The sequence below is a fragment of the Oryctolagus cuniculus genome, chromosome 3 (genome assembly GCF_964237555.1).
Source record: "Oryctolagus cuniculus chromosome 3, mOryCun1.1, whole genome shotgun sequence".
Taxonomy (NCBI): Eukaryota; Metazoa; Chordata; class Mammalia; order Lagomorpha; family Leporidae; genus Oryctolagus; species Oryctolagus cuniculus.
In genome coordinates, this window is record NC_091434.1 from 33,602,002 (window position 1) to 33,623,856 (window position 21,855).

At 42.3% G+C, this 21,855-nt stretch overlaps 1 protein-coding gene across 8 annotated transcripts in view; it reads right to left on the minus strand.

Moving 5' to 3' along the window:
* Nucleotides 1-19,295, minus strand: part of ZDBF2 (zinc finger DBF-type containing 2) — a 43,845-nt gene extending 24,550 nt beyond the window's left edge. For 2 of the 8 annotated variants that reach the window (XM_051849219.2, XM_008259036.4), the window contains exons 1-2: nt 17,867-18,019; nt 375-450 (exon numbers count right to left, since the gene is read on the minus strand). The gene's annotated coding sequence lies outside the window, so the exon portion shown is untranslated. The other 6 variants (XM_051849218.2, XM_008259034.4, XM_070070312.1 and 3 more) reach the window with 6 other exon arrangements.
* Nucleotides 19,296-21,855: the final 2,560 nt, after the last annotated feature.

Here is a 21,855-nt window from a genome sequence, read left to right on the forward strand (position 1 = left end):
TCTGAGTTAGTAGAGCTGAGCTAGAGCCCAGGATTCAGAATTTTTTAAGTTCCCTAGGTATTTGGATGCACCATCAATTTATGAGCTGACACAATGTATGTACAGTTATGGTTATTTTAAGTAAAGAATGCGGGGTTTTTTAAACTGAAAATAGAAATTACAAATAATTTTGTCCAATTTTTATTCAAATTAAACATTCTTATGTTACAACATTTTTAACAGAATCTATGATGTGCTTATAAGTACTTCTGAATAAAAAGATTATTCTGCAATGAAAAAAGTTAAACTCACGAATGAAACTATAGCCTTAAGACCAATTAGATGAGACTATAAAAGCTTCATTAACTCAAAATGCCATCATAGTGTTTACTCACCTATTAACTTTTTATTCAGGATCTTTGATTTTCTGACTTCACATTTATGGGGAAAATAAATCAACTGAAGCAACTTCTGAAACAAAGAGCACATAAGAAATTACTTATTTAAAAATTGTGTCTTTTTTCCATTAATTTACTTCCTCTATTAACCTAAAGCAACAAAACAAAACAAAGCTTCTTAGTTTAAGTTGAACATGTAGATAAGGTAATGTTTAAACTAAGAGAACCCTTGAGCTTTAACCTAAATTTGAAAGTCATAACATATCAAACATTTTAGTGACTCACTGAAAATGTAATTAAAACAGTCAACAAATGAAAGCCAAAATGAGAGCCAGCACCGTGGCACAGAGGTTAAGCCTCTGCCTGCAGAGCCAGCAGCCCACATGGGTATTGGTTTGAGTCCCAGCTGCTCCACTTCTAATCCAGCTCCCAACTACTGTACCTGGGAAAAACAGAAAGATGGCCCAAGTTTTTGGGACTCTGTACCCATGTGGGAGACCCAAAAGAAGCTCCCGGCTCCTGGCTTCAGTGTGGCCCAGCCCCAGCTGTTTGGGCCGTTTAGGAAGTAATCCAGCATGTGGAAGCTCAGTCTCTCTCTCTCTTTCTCTCCCCTTCTCGCTCTGTATCTCTGCCTTTCAAATAAATAAATAAATCTTTAAAAAAAATAAAACGAAGTCAAAATTAAAGTATGAGTCTGATCGTACACACACAAAACTAAATACTTCAAATGTCTTTTAAATTTTAGCCCTTATGGCCATTTATCCCTGTCTCATTTTCACCAGCCATTCCACTATCTCTAGTGCCACAATGACGAGTCAGTGAGTCAGAAATGTTTGCTGTCATTTTAAAAAACTCACACACCAGAACCCCAGCCAAAATTTACCAATCAATCAAAATACCCTTGGGTGGGTTGAGGGAGGCCCAGGCACATAAATATTTTTGGTTGTTTGAAAATCAGCAAAACAGAGAAACACAGAAAGAGAGCTTCCTCCACTGATTTCATTTTCCAAATGCCCACAACAATGCTTACTAGGCCAGACCAAAGCCAGGAATCTGGAATTCATGGAGTTGACAAGGTCTCAAGAACTTGAGCCATTACCTGCTGCCTCCCAGGATACACATTAGCAAGAAGCTTGAATAGGGAGCAGGACTGGGACTTATACCAAGCACTCCAACATATGATGTAGGCACCCCAAACAGCAACTTATCCACTGTGCCAAGTGGATGCCCCATATTATGCATACTTTTAATTGACACATAATAAATGTATATATTTATGGGGTATAGTGTGACATTTCAGTAAATGTACATAATATGTAATGACCAAATCGGGGTAACTGCTATTTCTCATATATTTTTCATTTGTTTTTATCAGCAACATTCAAAATCCTCTCTCCTAGTTGTTTAGAAATATTCAAATAATTGCTGTCAATCATGGTTGTCCTACTGTACCTCCTAGAATACTATGTTATTTCTGGGGCAGCTGTTTGGCACAGCCATTAAGACACTGCTTTGGGTGCCAGCGCTGTAGCATAGTGGGTAAATCCACCGCCTGCAGTGCCGGCATTCCCATATGAGTGCCGGTTCAAGTCCTGGCTGCTCTACTTCCAATCCAGCTCTCTGCTATGGTCTGGGAAAGCAGCAGAAAATGGCCCAAGTCCTTGGCCCCTTGCACCCATGTGGGAGACCCAGAAGAAACTCCTGGCTCCTGGCTTCAGACCAGCACAGCTCTGGCCATCTGGGAAGTGAACCAGCAGACAGAAGATCTCTCTCTCTCTCTCTCTCTCTCTCTAATTCTGACTTTCAAATAAATAAATAAATCTTAAAAAAAAAAAAAAAAAAGGACACTGCTCTGGATGCCTGCATCCCATATAGGAGTGCCTGATTCAAGGACCAGCTACTTCCAATCGTTTCCTGCCAATGCATGCCCTGGGAGGTAGCAGATCATGGGTCAGTTATTTGGATCTGGGCCACCCATGTGGTAAATCCAAATTGAGTTTCAGGCTTGTGGCTTCAGCTTGGTCAAGCTCTAGCTGTTGCAGACATTTGGGGAGAGAACCAGCACATCAAAGCTCTCTCTCTCACCCTCCTACCCAACGGCAAACTCTCACCTGCTAACCATCCTCTCTTCATCCCGCCACTCCATGTATTTCACAGGCCCTAGTAACCATGATTCTATTTTTTACTTCTATTAGCCTTTCCATATAAGTGAGAACATGTGTTATTTTTCTGTGCATGACAAATTTATCTCACTTAACATAATGTCCTTCAGTTCCATCCATGTTGCTGTAAATGACAGAACTACATTTTGGGGGCCAGCATCGTGGTGCAGTGGTTTAAGTCACTGCCAGTGGCTCCGGCATCCCATGTAGGCAACAGTTCAAGTCCTGGATGCTCCACTTCTGATCCAGCTCCCTGCTAATGTGCCTGGAAAAGCAACAGAGGATGGCCCAAGTGCATGGCCTGTCACCCACATGGGAGACCCAGATGGGATTCCTGGCTTTGGTCTGGTCTAGCCCTGGCTGTTGCAGCCATTTGGGGAGTGAACCAGCAGACAGAAGATTCTCTCTCTCTCTCTTTCTCTCTCTCTCTCTCTAACTCGACCTTTCATATAAATAAAACATCTTAAAAAAAGAAACTCCATTGTCTTTTTAACAGCTGAATAATGTTCTATTGTGTATGTATACCACATTTTCTTTACCCACTTGTCTGTCATTGAACACCTAGGTTGAGCCCATATATTAGCTCTTTTGAACAATGCTATAATAAACATCTGAGTGCAAGTGGCTCTTCAGCATGCTGATTTCAATTCTTTTAGACAATCAAGGAAACTCCCGGAAGAATCATGCAAAATTGAATTAAAAGTGTGTGCTCACTTTGGTTCAAAACAGAATTTTTTCATAATACACATTTTCTACATATTCAGGGGGAAAAAGCACCAAAATAAACCCATAATTTTAACTCCATTTTTTCCACAAAATTTTTAAAATATATTTGAAAGGCAGAGTGACAGATTGGAAGAGACAAAGAGACAGAGAGACAGAGAGAGAGTGAGATAACTTTCACCCGTTGGTTCACTCTCCAAATGGCCACAATGCTTGGGGGTGGGGAACTCTAGCAGGGTCTCCCACATGGGTGGCAGAGTTTCACTGCCTTCCCAGGTCCATTAGCAGGGAACTAGATCAGAAGTGGAGCAGCCAGGACACAGAACCAGTGCTCCGTTAGGGAATGAAAATGTCACAAGAGGTAGCTTAACCCGCAGCACCATGCAAGCTTCCCCACAAACTTTTTGAAGTAACTTTATATTTTCAGTAACGGGACTGCTAGGCCACATGATAGTTCTATGTTGGGTTTTTTGAGGAACTTCCATAGTATTTTCCATAAAAACTGTTTGATTTTAAATTCCCACCACCAGTTTATAACCTTTCTCCCCACCCTCACTGCCATTTGCTATTGTTTCCTTTTTATGTTATTACCCCCACTTTTTTAAATTGTGGATATTTATGTGGTACTATATGATGTTTCATTACATGTACACCTTGCGTGGTAGCAAATCACAGCAAATCTATTTATCACTTCAGGCATTTCATGTTTCTTTACAGTGAAAGCATCCAAAACCCTGTGTTCCATTTTTTTAAAATAGAGAAGTAGACAGTACATTATCTATAGTCACCCTATTTGCAACAGAACCCCAGAATTTCATACTCCTATCTAGCTACAACCTAGAATCCGTCAATCAACCATCTCTGTCTCCACTTCCCTCCCCAGCCTCTGGTAGCCACCATTATATGAGGAGGTCATGTGATAGTTTGTCTTTCTGTGGTTGGTTTATTTCATATAACAAGATGACTTCCATTTCTATCCACGTTGTTGCAAACAATGTTTCATCTTTGCATGTCTGAATAGTATTCCACTAGGTATATGTACTACATGTTCTTTATCCATTCATCAGTGAATGGACACTTTGGTTGTTTCCATTTCTTGGCTGCTGTGGAAAGTGCTACAACAATCATGGGTATGCAGATGTCTCTTCAACAGAAATATTTCACTTCCCTTGGACATAAACCCAGGAGTGGGATTGCTGGATCATATGATAGTCCTATTTTTATTTTTTTGAGGAACCTCCATATTATTTTCCACAATGGCTGTACTAATTTGCATTTCCACCAACAGTGTAAATGGGTTCTCTTTTCTCCACATTTTCACCAACATTTATCTTTTGTCTTTTGATAAAAGTCAATCTTCCTGGAGTGAGGTGATATCTCACTGTGGTTTTGATTTGCATTCCCCTGATGATTACTTACTGATAAGGAGCATTTTTTCTGTACCAGTTGACAATTTATATATCTTCCTTTGAGAAATGTCCATGATCTACTGCCCATTTTTTTCTTTCTTCTTTTTCACTTTTTTTAAAACTTTTATTTTATAAATATAAATTTTGAAATGACAACCTTGGGATTGTAGCGGTTTTCCCCCCCCCATAACTTGCCTCCCATCTGCAAACCATCCCATCTCCTACTCCCTCTCTCATCCCATTCTTCACTAAGATTCATTTTTAATTATCTTTATATACAGAAGATCAACTTAGTATATACTAAGTAAAGATTTTAACAGTTTGCACTCACACAGACACACAAAGTATAAAGTACTGTTTGAGTATAGTTATATCGTTAATTCTCATAGTACAACACATTAAGGACAGAGATCCTACGTGGGGAATAAGTGCACAGTGACTCCCGTTGTTGATTTATTTATTTATTTATTTTTTGACAGGCAGAGTGGACAGTGAGAGAGACAGAGAGAAAGGTCTTCCTTTGCCGTTGGTTCACCCTCCAATGGCCGCTGCAGCTGGCGCACCGCGCTGATCCGATGGCAGGAGCCAGGTACTTATCCTGGTCTCCCATGGGGTGCAGGGCCCAAGGACTTGGGCCATCCTCCACTGCACTCCCTGGCCACAGCAGAGGGCTGGCCTGGAAGATGGGCAACCAGGACAGAAACCGGCGCCCCGACTGGGACTAGAACCCAGTGTGCTGGCGCCGCAAGGCGGAGGATTAGCCAGGATTAGACTAGTGAGCTGTGGCACCGGCCCCATTGTTGATTTAACAACTGACACTCTTATTTATGACGTCAGTAATCACCCAAGGCTCTTGTCATGAGCTGCCAAGGCTATGGAAGGTTTTTGAGTTCACAAACTCCGAACTTATTTAGACAAGGCCATAATCAAAATCGAAGTTCTCTCTTCCCTTCAGAGAAAGGTACCTCCTTCTTTGATGGCCCATTCTTTCCGCTGGGATCTCACTCACAAAGATCTTTCATTTAGGTCATTTTTTTTTGCCACAGTGTCTTGGCTTTCCATGCCTGAGAAACTCTCATGGTTACTGCCCATTTTTAATTGTACTATTAACTGTTACTGAGTTGAGTTCCTTACATATCCTAGATATTAAGCTCTTGTCAGATGTGCAGCTTGCAAATATTTTCTCCCATTCTATAGGTTGTCTCTTCACTCTACTGTTTCCCCTTTGCTGTGTAAAGCTCTTTGGTTTGATGAAATCCCATTTGTCTATCTTAGCTTTTATTTCCTGTGCTTTTGGAGTCTGATCTAGACAATGCTTGCTGATTCCAATGTCCTAAATCATTTTCCCTATATTTTGTTCTAATAGCTTCAAAGTTTCAGGTCTCACATCTCAGCTTGTAATCTTTTTGAGTTGATTTTTGTACATGGTAGGAGATAAGGGTCTAAGATCATTCTTCTGCATGTGGATACTGTTACCTATTTGATAACAGTCATTCTAACCAGGGTGAGATGATATACTGTTTTTGACTTGTACTTTCCTAATGATTTGTAGTTAAGCATGTTTTCATATATTTGTTACTATTTTGGATATCCTCTTTTGGAAAATATCTACTCCGGTCATTTCCTCAATTAAAAAAAAAACTATTTATTTATTTATTTATTTGAAAGGCAGAGTGACAGAAAGAGAGAAACAGAGAAAGAGATCTTTCATCTGCTGGCTCACTCCCCAAATAATTAGGCCAAGCCGAATCCAGGAGCTACGAAATCCATCTGGATCTCCCACATGAGTGGTGGCAGGTAGCACTGGATGAGATGTGAGCAGCTGGGACTCAAGCCAATGCTGCAATACTGGATGCCAGCATCACAGGCAGTGGCTTACCCAGTGTACCACAACACCGGCCCCCATTTGCCCATTTTAAAATCAAATTACTTGGCTTTTTCCTGATGAGTTGTTGAGTTCCTTATTTATCCTTATTTATCGTTTGTCAGATGAACAGTTTGCAAATATTTTCCCTTATTCTGAGGGTTGCTACAGTTGGTTGTCTCCTTTACTGTGCAGAAAGTTTTTGTTTGATGTAATCTCATTTGTCAGTTTTGGTTTTTTAAAAAATTAATATTTATTTATCTGAGAGGAAGCCAAAAGAGAGAGCATGCACTCCCATCCTCTGGTTCACTCCCCAGAGGGATGGGCTGGGCTAAAGCCAGGAACCAGGTCTCCTATGTGGATGGCAGAAGCTGAATTACCAGAGCATAATCACTGCTGTCAATCAGGGTGTGCAGTAGCAGGAAGCTAGAATCAGTATCTGAAACAAAGAATTGAACCCAGTTGCTCCAGTGTGGGACATGGGCACATTAGCCAGCAGGCCACATGCCCACCCCAAGTTTTGTTTTCACTGCCTGAGTTCTGAAGTCATATCCAACAACAAAAAATTTACCTATAGCAATGTTCTGAGCTGCTTTCCCTATGTTTTCTTCTCATAGCTTTACAGTTTTAGGTCTTACATTTAAGTCTGAGCCATTCTGAGTTGATTTTGGTATGTGTTGAGAAACAGAACTAATTTCATCTGCATATGGAATACCCAGCACCATTTCTCCAAAGTTCTTGAAGCCTTTGTAGAAATCAGTTGGCTGTAAACAGATGAGTTCTCTACTCTGTTCCATTTATCTGTGCGCTGTTTTCATGCCAATGTCATGCTGTTTTGGTTACTATAGTTTTATATAGGTTTCAAAGTCAGGTATTGCAATGACTCCAGCTTTGGTCATTTGGTTCAGGATTGTTCTGGCTACTTAGGGGTCTTCTGAGGTTCCATACAAATGAAGAGTTTCTTTTTTCTATTTTATGGCATTTTGATAGGAAATGTAATGAATCTACATGTGTCTGGATAGTATGGGCATTTTAACAAAATTAATTTTTCCAATCTACGAACACAGATATCCATTGTGTGTGTGTGTGCATGTGCATGTGCGTGTGTTTTCTCAATTTCTTTCAGTAATGCTATGTCACTTTTCATGGTTCAAATCATAAAATTCCTAGGTAAAATTTACATGTAGGTATTTTCTGTTGTGACTGGGGTTGCTTCTTGATGTCTTTCTCAGTGATTTTGTCATTGGTGTATAAAGGAACCACTGATTTTTGCATGTTGATCTTGTCCTGCAACCTCAGTGTATTCATTTACCAATTCTAATGTGTGTGTGTGTGCGTGTGTGTGCATGAGAGAGAGAGAGAGAGACAGAGAGAGGGAGGGAGAGAGAAAGAGAGGGAGGGAGAGAGATCTGTAGATTTTTCTATACATAAAGAATCATGTCATCTATAAACAAGCATAGTTTGATCTCCCCCTTTTCATTTACATGGTCCTCATTATCTTCTCTTGCCTTGTTGCTCTGGCTAAAACTTCCAATACTATATTAAGTAAGAGTGGTCGAAAGTAGACAACTTTGTCTTGCTCCTGATCTTAGAGAAAATGACTTAAGTTCTTCCCTCTTCAGTAGATGTTGGCTGTGGATTTTGCATATATACTCCTTACTATACTGAGGTAATCCTTTTTTCAGAGTTTTTGTCATTAAGAGATACTGAATTTTATCAAATAAAATCAAATTGTATCCACTGAGATGATAATATGTTTTTTATCTTTCATTTTGTTGATGTGACATATTGCATTAATTAACTTGTATATGTTGAAACATCTTTGTATTCCTGGAATTAATACCACTTGATGGTGGTGTACAATCTTTTTGAAGTGCTGTTGAATTAAATTTGTTAGTATTTTATTGAGAATTTTTGCATCTATATTTGTCAGAGACTTTGGTCTATAGTTTTGTGTTTGTTTTTTGTTGGTTGATCGGTTGAGGTTTATGCTGTGTTTCCCTCTGGCTTTGGTAGGGTAATGCTGGTCACACAGAAGAAAGTGGAGTTTTGAAGTCCCCCCTATGATTATAGTAGAGGACAACTCTCCTTTTAGATCTAACAATGGATGTTTTGCATAATTATTGGTTGCACCAGCATTGGATGTGTGCATATGTATATATGTATTAGTTGGGGTGTACATTTAGCCTAGCAGTTAAGACACCCATATCCCACATCAGAGCACCCAGCTCCAGTTCCTTACTCCAACTTCCTGCTAATACAGAACTCTGAAAGGTAACAGTGATGGCTCAGTAGGATTCCTGCCACCCACACAGAACTAAATTAAGTTCTTGGCTTCAACCTGGCCCAGCCTTGACCACTATAAGCATTTGGGGAGTGAAGCAGTAGATGGGAGCTCTCTCTCTTCCCTCTATCTGTCTCTCAAATAAGTAAATAATTTTATGAGTAAATAATTTCTTAAATTTGTTGTTTCCTTTTTTTTTTTGGATTGAGCCCCTTATGTTATATAACAACTTCTTTGTTTCTTTTCACAGTTTTTGACTTAAAGTTTATTTTATCTGATAAAAATTTTATCTGATATATAATCACCACTGCTAGCTTCTGGTTTCTAGTCACTTGGTATACTTCTCCCACCCCTTCAGTGTCAGGAATGTGTCTTTACTGGTGAAGTGAGTTTCTAAAAGGCAGCATATTGCTAGGTCTTGTTTGTTTCTTTCTTTTTTTTTTTTTTTAAGATTTATTGAAAGTCAAGCTACACAGAGAAAGAGGAAAGAGAGAGAGAGAGAGAGGTCTTTTATCCACTGGTTCCCTACCCAGATGGCCACAATGGCCAGAGCTGCACTAATCCGAAGGCAGGAGCTTCTTCCAGGTCTCCCATGTGGGTGCAGGGTCCCAAAGACCTGGGCCATCTTCCAGTGCTTTCCCAGGCCACAGCAGAGTTGGATTGGAAGTGAAGCAGCAGGGTCTCAAACCGGTGCCCATATGGGACAGGCACTGCAGGCAGTGGCTTTACTCACTACGCCACAGCACCAGCCACTATGTCTTGCTTCTTTACCCATTCATCTGATCTATATCTTTTAATTCTGGAAAATATAACCCATCTATTTCCAGGGTTATTATCAATAAGTAAAGACATACTCTTGGGTCCAGCATTGTGGTGCAGCAGATAAAGCCACCAACCTGCAACATCTGCATTTCATATGGGTGTCAATTCAAATCCCAGCTGCTCCACTTCTGATCCAGTTTCCTGTTAATGGCCTGAGAAAAGCCGCAGAAGATGGCCCAAATGCTTGGACAACCCTGACACCCACCTGGGAGACCCTGAAGAACCTCCTGGGTACTGGGTTTGGCCTGGCCAGCCCTTGACATTGTAACCATCTGGGGAGTGAACAAGCAGATAGAAGATCTCTCTGTGTGTCTCTCCCTCCCTCTCTATAACTCTTTCAAATAAATAAATCTTTAAAAAAGAAAAAGTCATACTCCTATCATTTCATTAATTTTTGATTGATTTATATATCCTTCAGTTTTTGCCTTGTTGTTTTTTACCATGTAGTTGGTGGTTTTCTGTATTGATAAAATTTGATTCTCTTTGTCTTTTATGTATCTGCTCTATTAGTGAGTTCCTTACTAGTAAAACATCATGTTTCCATAATGGTAGTTAACCTTCTTTTGCTTCTAGTGTAGGACTCCCTTAAAAGCATGTCTTGTTGGGTTTAGTGGTGAACTCCTTCAGTTTTTGCTTGTCTTTGAAAGACTTTCTATTTTACTTCATTTCTGAAGGATAGCTTTTCAGGTATAGCATTCTTGGTTGGCAAAGTTTGTTCTATAGAACTATGACTATATTTCATCCCATTCTCTCCTGGCTTATAAGGTTTCAGCTGATAAATCTGTTACTAGTCTAACACAGATTCTCTCACAAATGATAAATTACCTCTTAATGCTTACCTCTTGATGTTTTCAGAATTTTGTCATACTTTTGACAGTTTGCCTAAAATATGCCTTGAAGAGAATTTTTTTGGATGAATTAGTCAACTTTTTGTCACTATAACAAAACACAGAAGGCAAGCTAACCTTGTAAAGAAAGGAAGTTCACATAGCTTACAGTTTTGCAGGCTGAGAATCCAAACAGTATGGCACAGACTCTTGTGAGGTATCCCTTTGGCTACATCACTTCATGTTAGACAGCCTCCTTGCTGGCAGCCCCAAGGAAGCACATAGCAGTACACAGCATCTGTAAGTAGCTCCATCTAGATAGCGTGTCTGCATCCCTCCTCTTATTAAGCAACCAAGATTCAACCATGGGGGCTTTATGCTATTGGCTTTACCTAAATACAATCATTTTCCAAGGCTCCATTTCTAAATACATAATTGGATTGTTTCCACTTTTTAAGTCATTATCATGTAACTTTGGAGATCAAACTCTCGAGCTTGAGAGGGACAAATCATAGCACCAGGCTATTTCAAAAGACCCATCTTCAACTTCAGAAATCTTTTCTTCTGATGTATCCAGTCTGTTGTTGAAGCTCTCAACTCGATATTTTTTTACTTCATGTGCTGAGTTCGTTCATTCCAAGATTCCTGTTTGGCTCTTCTTTATGATGTCTTATCTCTGTCAAATTTTTCATTCAGATCATGAATTGTCTTCCTCATTTTGATGAATTCTCTGTCTGCATTCTTTTGTAATGTACTGAGTTTCCTTGAAGTCACCATTTTAAATTCTATCAGGCAACTTTTCAATTTCCTTTTGTCTGGGATTCATTGCTAAAGTTATTGTGTTCTTTTGGAGGCACCATGTTACTTTGTTGTTTCACACTTATATCCCTAAATTGATATTTGTGCTTCTAGTGCCTTGGTCACCTCTACCAATTCTGAGGTGGCTTTCACAGCAAAAGATGAGATCAGTTAGGAAGGCTGTGTTGGCTTTGGTTCTAGGTAGGTGCCTTAGTGTAGCTTTTTCAGTTGTAAACCACATCAGTGTTTGTGGATATTTCAGCAGCCCAGGCTGTAGGGCTTTGGAGAATGCACCACTGGCTGGGATGCAGCTCTCTTGGGCATCGTGTGGGGCTGCTGGTGGCTCTGGGCACAGCAGGCTTAACTGTGGGTGTGATGCACCCAGCAGTTTCCAGCAGTCAAGAGGGAGTGGAGTTGTTCCAGAGGGTTCAGGCAGGTGTGACGCAGTGTGCCCAGTAGGGGGCATGGGACCTGTCAGTGTCCGAGGGCCACACAGGAGCCAAGCTGCACCAGTGGGTCTAGAGAAGATGCCAGTCACTGTCTGGGGCTGCACAAATGACTTCATGGGACCTTCAGGGGCCAACCTCTTCCAGTTGCTCCCAGGGCTGAGTGTGGCTGGGCAAGGCCACCTATGTGCTTCTCAGAGCCTCAGCAAGCCAAGTCACTTAAGGCAGTGCCTGCTTCCCAGAGAAATAAGATGGTGGGCAGGGCCACCTGACTGGTTGGCAGGTCTAGGTCGACCCCAAAGCTGTGAGCCACTGCCTGGCTACTTTGCAAGACCTTGGACGGGTGAGGTCTCGATCTGGAGCTGGCCAGCAGTAGTCTAGATGGGGGAGAATACCCAACAGGCTGCGCTCTTTCTCTCAGTTAACTTACAGTGTAGTAACCCAGCACCTCCCCAAATTGAGCTCGGGCCCCACGAGCTGCAGGTTTCTCTAGCAGCAAATGCTTCAGCCATCTGTGGCATGAGCGGGGACTGCTGGGGGCCTCCTGCTTACTGCTTCCCCTCCACACAAGGTCCATTCTAGTTCAGAGTTGATCTCAAGAGATGAGATGGTAGATTGTGTGTTTAGTTCCCTTCCTTACAAGGCAATCATGTATCTCCAGGCTCCACAGTATCTCTGCCACATCTACAACTGCACAGTCGCACTCTTCCCCACACACTCCAGTGAAATACCTGTTTTTGCTTTCCTTTGCTTTGATCCTGTGTTCGGGAGGAGAGCAAGCCGGGCTCCTCCGGTAAGCCATCTTGTTGACATCATTCCATATTATCATGTTTAAAATGTTCCAAGGCGATTGTAGGTAGATCCAATAACGTAAGTCATCAATTTTTATAAACTAATAGAATTCCTTCTAACTAAGGGGATCATTTCTTTAAGGTATGGGAATTATGTTACTTTTTATGTGATCTTTTTATGTGAGTACACACTCTGAATTCTACTAAAACCTGGCATTCTTATATAGCAACAAATTAATTACCTTCAGCAATAAAGGGCAGGTATTTCATCAGCTATATTTAGTCTTGGTAAACATCTGCAAATTAAAATAAAGCAATTTTTTAAATAAAGATAAATCCTGTGTCTACCACTGACAAAAAATAAGGACCCCAAAATCATATTTTAGTTTGTAAAGTGACATAATTCTGTCTCCAGTAACAGAAGAAAGTGTTAACTTTTGAACAGAAAACACTTTATATACTATGATTCACTGAATCTCACAACCTGACCTCCTAAGGTGCCCCCAGAGTGACTGACAGCCTATCTAACCCACCATCAAACACATCTATCTCTGGGCTCCAGGAGTAACAACCGTAATAGACTAGAAAGTACAACTGTACCTGTGGTAAGGTTAAGAACAAAAATTCTGGAGCCTGTGTTGTGGCATGGCAGGTCAAGCCTGCGACAGCAGCATCCCCTATGGACACCAGTTTGCGTCCCAGCTGCTCCACTTTGATCCAGCTCCTTGCTAATAGTCTGGGAAAGCAGCAGCAGATGGCCCAAGTGTTTCGGCCCTGGCTACCAGCGTGGGAGACCTGTATGAAGCTTCTGGCTGCTGGCTTCAACAGGCTCAGCCCTGGCTGTTGCAGCTCTCTGGGAAGTAAATCAGTGAATGTGAGATCTCTCTTTCTCTCTCTCTCCCTTCTCTCTGTAATTCTTTCAAACAAATAAATAAATCTTCAACAAAACCAAAAAGAACAAAAAAATTGTTCTCAAACACAAAATGAGTTTCATGAGACATTTTCACAAGCAATACATGTGTGGGTCCTAAACTAACCAATCAATTCTCAGCTACAACGTTAGTTTCAATGGAAAACAATGTCAATTCTTTAGCATTTATCTATACCAATGAACAATTACACGGAACTAACACGTTTTTATTCCTCTGCACTGTTGACCCTTACCCAGGATCATTGGTTAAAAATGTTTGCACCATTTAGTCTCAAAAGTGCCAGTGACAGCCGGTGCCGCCGCTTAAAAGGCTAATCCTCCGCCTGCGACGCCGGCACCCCGGGTTCTAGCCCTGGTTGGGGCACCAGATTCTGTCTTGGTTGCCTCTCTTCCAGTCCAGCTCCCTGCTGTGGCCCGGGAGTGCAGTGGAGGATGGCCCAAGTGCTTGGGCCCCTGCACCCGCATGGGAGACCAGGAGAAGCACCTGGCTCCTGCCTTCGGATCAGCGTGGTGCGCTGGCCACAGCACGCCGGCCGCAGCGGCCATTGGAGGGTAAACCAACGGAAAAGGAAGACCTTTCTCTCTGTCTCTCTCTCTCTCTCACTGTCCACTGTGCCTGTCAAAGAAAGAAAGAAAGAAAGAAAGAAAGAAAGAAAGAAAGGGAGGAAGGAAGGAGAAAAAAGTGCCAGTGACACCACTGTATCATTGAAGAGTAAACTATTAAGCACCTATCCTATGCACAATTCTACACTAGAAGACTTGAGACACAGACACAAATATAAAACAAGCTTTCTTGCCCTTAGGAAGTTTAAAATGGAATTGGGGAATGAATGCAAAAGCACAGAGTGGCGTCTGAGAAATGCCTGACCAAAAATAAGTGCAAATGGGTTCAACTGCAAAGTTCGCGTGTTGCTGGCATGGCCACGGCTGTAGCAGCAGATACAATTTTTTAACCATATATTGGACAATGCATAGGATTTGCTTATATGAAAGTCAGAAAAAGATTCCAAGCAACAAGTAAGCAAAAAGCACAAAAGCAAGAAAGCACAAGGCCATTTGGAGATAATAAGCTAACGAGTTCAGATGAATCTAAGATTTAATTTGAGAATCTAAGGGGCAAAAAAACAAGAAAGGCAGACAGAGTTTAGACACCAAGGATTCAAAAGCACACTAAAAAATTTAGAGTGTATTTTCAGGTAAAATTATTTTGGACAGAGAGATACTCAAAGATTACTTTAGGAAAATTCTGGAACAAGGCTTGTCTCCTACTCAAAAATTCCTTACCGTCCATGGGTAAGGAATATCACTGTTAAACTATTCAGCACCATTTCCTAGAATACTGGGGAATCAGTTCATTCCCAAATATTCAGGTTCAAAGAATCAGTATCCTAAAGCATGGTCTCAATTATGCTTGAAAATTAGAAAGAAACACACATCTAAATTTTCTTTAAAAAAAATCTTTATTTTTATTACAAGAGCAAAACATACTCAGAGTTACAAAAATTTAAAAATAAAGAGAAGTAAAATCAGCCATAATCCCACCATCCACCATTAGCACTTGTATTATTATTTGTTCTAAACACATTTTTACAAAAAAAAAAAAAGGTTGGTCCTGTGTATTCCATTTTATAAACAACCTCTCACCAACCATATATGATGAGCACCTTGATATGCCATTATATATTCACATAATTCTAATATAGAATATTTAGTGATTGTATCATATTTCATTTTATCAGTGTAAGATTAAAGCAGTCTGATCTGACAAGAACCTGTCACCCGTGAGTTAACTTTTCAATCAATGAGGTGATTTTAAAAATATATATACAATCAACCTTAATATTTTATTTAACTTAAAAATAAATATATATTTGTTTGATATAAAGTCAAGTTGGGTTTTTTTTTGTCTCATTTGGGTTTTTTTTTTTTTTGTTTGCGGCTTTTTGGTGGACAGGCTAGGAGAGCTCAAAGTCATTTTTTTCATAAACCAAGTCACGATAAACCCTCAAATGAGTCTCTATTTTCATTCACCTGAAGCAGATGAAAAATCTGAAGGCATTTTCAAATCTGAGAACAGAATTATAATTCATGTTAAGATTTTCTGCGCAACCTTTTATAGTCGTCACACCCAGTTAAGCACTTTTGTAACAAAAGCCTTTTTTCTGAGTCTAAGACACCCCATTTATTTTTCATAAAAATAACAATACTGTTTTTAAAATGTCAGTGTTTACCCTCTAATTTCACTGGCTTAATGTAGCATTCAGTACGGCATAAACTCATCTGAGGCAGTAAACAGAGATCTCCGAACTGCCCAAGATGACTTTAACATAACTGTCTCAAAATTGAAATGAAGTTGTATTTTGTGTTTTGGGTTTTTGGTAAGAAATATTTCTTCCCCATCTGAGACCTGTGGCAGGCGCAAAGATAAACACTAATAAAATTATTGTTGAATTGATTTTGTAGTTGTAGTGCGTGTTTCTCAAGCCGACTATGGCATTATAATAAGATCTAACAAAATCTAGAATCCTCGGGGGAAATATTTTTCAATTGCCTGACAAAAGAGACGTCAAGTTAATAGAAAATAAAGCAATAGAAGGGTATCTGGTTTTTTGAATAAGACAATCTAAATTATCTGTCCAAATAAAGTAGGAAAACAATTGGAAAGCAATCGCAAAACAATAGCCAAATGATATAAAAACAAAACCCTCATAAATCAGTGTAAGTTCCATCGTGTAACACCTGTTAGCTAATTTTTAACTTTCTGGGTTTTTTTTTTTTTCCTTTTAATTCACGCTGTGCTGTCTTTCCTCTGATGAGCAGCGCTATCTGTGACACTTTTCTTCAGTCTCAATAAAATAGTAACAGCTAATATTTAGTATTTAATCTGACCCAGGCACCCTGTCAACAGCTTCATAGGCATCATCTAAATAACAGGCAGCCCGATACCGCGGATGCCATAATAATTTCCATTTCACAAATTAGGAAACGGAGGTATATAGCTAGCTAGCATTTGACCCAAAGGCAATCTGAACTCCTCCATTTCCATAAAACATCTTCTCACTTTATGTTTAGAAATGTCAATCGATTGTTTTCCTATTAGGTGAAAACAAACAATTAGGAACCTCATTTGCTGCAATAAACAATGTCACTATTCCAAAGGAAAAAAGTAAAACTGATATTTAATTTGATTGAATCAATGCTCCTTTTTCGGAATGCTGACAGTACCTTGAATTAGTGGAAATTTATTTAGCGGAAAACGCAGGAAACAATGCATTGTATATTACACTCCAGCACACACACACAGGCACCCATGTGCACTTAAAACAAAATTCCACGAAACAATACCCTCACTACATGCAATAATGCGTTCTGGTATTTTCTCTGCTATCTAATTTCATTTTTTTTTTTAAGAAAACGCTAGTTATGATTTACTAAATTAATCTCACAATTCACTAATGGGTGGCAAACTGCAGTCTGAACAAACAGTGCAGATGATTAAGCAGAGCAAACAACCGTTAGTAGCAACCGCTTGTTACCCTGAATTCAGCTTTTTTTCTAGCCAATGCACACTGACCAGTGAAGCGATAGGTTATCAAACCTGCAACGAGTTTCTGCCCAGCCTCAAATGATACAGAAAAACTCCTCGACGTGCGAAGCGAAAAAAGCAGAAAAGCAATACCCTACCTAGGCACCCCACGTATACATGTTTGTGGACTCACTAGAGAGAAGCAGCGGCAGATACACCTCAGACTGTCCGTGGATTCCCGCTTGAGGGTGAGATGGCTACGGCTTCCTGCGTTCCTCCCCTCCCAGCCCCGTAGTATATAATTACTATAAAAATAATAACAAAGATACTACCATGGGGTTGGGGGGGCGCATTTTAGTCCTTAAGAACCAGAACCGCGTTCTGCATTTCCACCCCGAGCCACCGAGAAGCTTCGCGTCCACTGATCGTGGGGCTGCCAGGGGCCTCTTTAGGAGCCACTCCTGAGGATGGCGAAGCCCGCCCAGATTACACAACTGTTGCACGACGGAAGCAAAACCGATCAGGCACACAAAAATCGCACCTTTCCAAGATAAAGTCCAATCTCCAACGGCCGGCCGAGGCCTAAGTCTGGGGTCGCGGAGCGGGGTAGGGTGGGGGGGACGACGCAACGAAGGGCACGGGGCAAGGGGGGTGCGCAGACAGGTGGCTGCGATCCCCGCCCCACAGGTGCCCAAGCAAGTCTCCGCGGGGACAGAGCCCTAAATCCGACCTCCACGAGCCGCCTCCTCCCAGGCCCGGCCCCGACCCGAGGCCTCGTCCGCGGGCCCCTCCGACCCAGGGTCCCCACCTCCTCCCCTCCCGAGCCACCGCGATCCGGCCCGGAGACGCCGGTCCCTCTCACACAGTAGGGGCAGAAAGGACTCGGGGTGAGGGAAAGACGAAGACCTGCGAAGCGGGTGCGGGAAGCGGGTGCAGGAGCCCGGCGAGCGGTCCACGCGTCCCCCGGGAAGAAGAAGGCGCCCGAGGCGCCGGGCTAGCAGGCTCCGCCCGCGGGCGTCGCCCGGGCCGCGCGCCGCCCTGGCCCGCCCCCGCCGCGGCACTCACCTCCGCGGAGGCTGCCCGGATTCCTTCCGGATCGCTGTGGAGACCGAAGAGCGGGCTCGGTGCTCGTCCTGCTTATTCCGGTTCCGAGGCGGCGTCTGGACCGCCGAGCCGTCCAGAGCGCCGCGGAGCCAGAAACCCGAGCCCCCGGCCAGTCATGCCGGGAGTGAGAAGCAGCGAGGCGGGAGCGCGTCTCGCAAGACGCGGGCTCCGAGTCACGACTGGGCTCACGCAGGCATCCACGGGCAACGTGGCGTTGCAGCCCTGATGCAGGTTTGACGTCAGGGAAGGTGCGAAAATGGGGCCCCTTGTGACGCAGGAGGAGCGGACCGCCCCCCGCACGCCCGCCCACCCACTCACTCGCCCCGGCGCGGGAGCCCCCTTCCTCCCCGCCAGGAGCTCTTAAAGCGGACACTTCCTCCCTGGTCAGGGCCCCACTCCCGAGCTTGGGAAACAAGTCCCGTTGCAGCCCACAGGACGAGGCGCTCAGCGCAGCTCCAGACACCGGGGCTTTAGCTTTTGAGGGCCCCAGCAAAAATGGCTTGCCAGTTTCAAGCAGCGCACGAATGCGAAGACGAAAACGGGGCTAAGATACGAGTGGGTCGCGCTGGCCCCGTGAGTACCCGACAGCGAGGTGCGTCTCACAAAAGCTGCAGCCCAGGGAGCGCTTCCTCTGGGCTGGGCTGGGCTGTGCTTCAGCGTTTTGGGGACACTCTTTTAAGAGGCATCCCATTGTTAGCCCCCTCTGACAAGCGAGAAAACTGAGGCCCCTTTAAGGAGGTTAGGTTTTTCGAAGCCCAGGGCTGCCCATGAAAGGGTTACGAATATTAACAAGCATCCACTCGGTCATTCAATTAGATTCACTGCACTACCCACTATGAGGAAGAGCAAATGGTGAACAAAAACATTTTATGTGTAATGGGGGAACACAAACCTAAATCAATCACACTACGAATACATAATTAGAATCTGTGCGCAGGAAAGTAATTGTTATCGAAAAAGGGACAGAGTCCCCTGTTCCAAAGCTTGTGTTTTATGCCATAACAACCCTAGAAAGCCACCTTGCTTTTTGGCCGTTGCTACAATTATTATTTCATCTTTATTTGATAAGCTCATGATTTTGTCCCTTAAAAAAAAAAAAAACTTACCCATCGCATCAGCATCCATAGTTTCCATTCTTTGTGCGTTTCTTAGCTCTTGCGATCCGCAACCCCAGCCTGTGTTTCTCTCACTTGCGACCGAGGCTACTGCATCTGTTGGATTCATACCCTCCTTATATCTTTAGATGTTGAACACTCAAGAAAAAAAAAAAAAAACATTTCTTTGAAGGCAAGCTCTTTCCCAATCTTGGAATTAGTAAAGGAAAACCCTGATACATTAATCCAGCCACAATGACGCAATTTGCACATGCTAAAACACACTTTTTGTAGATATTTTTTAACAATACAGAAAACTCTGTATGTATAGGGTACCATGTGCAGTTCAGCTACATGCATATACTAACTAATGTTCAAGTCAAGAGGACAAATCAGCCACATTTATCAGGAAAATATTTTCTTTAGCTTTATATATATATATATGTATATAATACATTTTCCATATTCACCCTACTGTATGTTAAACTGTACATCAGAACCTGTTTCTCTTAGTACCGATTAATAAATCTTTCCCCATCCCTCCCTCCTCCTACTCTCCTCAGCCTCTGCTCTCAATTTATGTAAGATCAACTTGTTTATTCTACATGTAAGTGTAGGTCTTTCTGTGCCTGACTTATTTCACTTCACATAATGTCCTCCAGTCCATCCAGGTGGTCACAAGCAACAGGATTTCATCCCTTTTTAGGGCTGGATACATTTCTTGTGTAGATTTATCAAAATTCCTCTCTTCATTCATCAGTTGATGGGCACGTAGGTGACATTCATTTCTAGCCTAATGTAAGAAACGCTGCAGTAAACTGTTAAGTGTTTCTGTGAGACGCATGTTTTTTTCACACTCTAACATCTCTGGAATCAGGATGCATTTTACAAACTCTGCTCTCCACATGTTGGGCAAACGGCAGAAAATTTTGAATGTTGCTGTTGCAATTGTCTTCCTTTCAGCTAAGTGCGTGGTTTGATAAAAATCCTCAGCCCTAAAAAAGGGGGGAGTTAATGACAGAGTTTTTTCAAACTTGAAGAGAGATTTTCCTAGGAAAACAGGGAAGATTTTCCTAGAGAAGAGGATTTTCTTAGAACCAGAGATTGCCACGGCTCTTAGAAAAGAAAAAGGACTGGCTAAAACCTACTAGATTTCTGGGAGCCCTAAATTGCTCACTAAGTACGTTTATTCTTGTTTGTTTGTTTTTTAGATTCATTTATTTATTTGAAAGGCAGAGTTACAGAGAGGCAGAGACAGAGAGGTCTTCCATCTGCTGGTTCATTCCCCAGATGGCCGCAACAGCCAGAGCTGTGCTTATCTGAAGCCGGGAGCCAGGAGCTTTTTCCAGGTCTCCCACACGGCTGCAGGGGCCCAAGGACTGCTTTCAGAGACCTTAGCAGAGAGCTGGACTGGAAGTGAAGCAGCCTGGGACTCAAACTGGCACCCATACGGGATGCAGGCACTGCAGGCGGTGGCTTTACGCACTCCACCACATTGCTGGCCCCCAAGTACATTTATTGTTAATGTATTTATTGTTAAATTTATTGTTAACCTGCAAGTGAACAATTAAACTATAAACCTAATCCACCACCACCACCCACACACACACACACACACAAACACAAACACAAAATACTTTTAAGAGTTGGCTATTATTATTCCTGATAGCCTGGTTAATCAACTGTAACCCCTTAAGTTTTAGTCAGAAACACATCAAAGAAGAAAAACATTCCTGGATATTACCTGAAAACCTGCTGTTGACTTCTGCTTCAAGAAGGTGCCCCCATGGGGTGTGCATTCTGGCTCAACAGGTAAACCCCTGCTTGCCCCCCTCCCCTTTCCCTTGTCATATTAGTGGGCCTGGGATCAAGTCCCACCCTCCTCTGCTTCTGATCCAGCTTTCTGCTAATGCATGTGGGAGGCAGTTGCGGGTGGTCCACTGTTTGATTTGGGCCCCTGCCACTCACGTGGGAGATGCGGATGCAGCACCCGACTGCTCACTTCAGTCTGGCCCAGCTCCATCTTCGTGGACATCTGGAGAGGAACCTGCAGATGGAAGATTGATATCTGTGTGTTTCTCCTCTCTTTGCCTTTCAAATTAAAAATAAAGAAAAAAAGGAAGAGAGCTGTTTAGCCATTTGGGGAACAAAAGAGTGGATGGAAGATCTCTGTCTTTCCCTCTCTCTCTTTCTGTAACTCTGCCTTTCAATTAAATAAATACATCTTTAAAAAACGGAAGGTAGGAAAGAACGAATGAATGAGTCAAGGATCAAAACTTATGAGACAGGGCCAACCACTTATAAGAAAATGCAGGGTTCAATAGTGGCACACTCTTTGAAAAGGATTTTTACATCTTTCAACAGTATAATATTATCTCTCAGAGTTGTTGCCTTGACCCGACATAGATGTACGCATGCATTATGGGTGCTGTGCCCACTCTTCACACTTGGGCTTCTCCCTGTCGGCCCCACACCAGCAGGATGGCCCACAAGCAGATTTCTCACTCTGGCCAGCATGCCAGGATATCCAGAGAACACTCCAAACAAGTACCAAAACCCACCTGTCTGGGGAGGAGTGGAGGAGGCCGGGTGTCCAGCAAAGTCCAGGACAGGTTCACTGCCTGACTCAGGAGCCAGAGCCCCAGGTTCTTCTCTTTAGACGACCTCACCCAAAAGACTGACAAAAATGAAGTATAT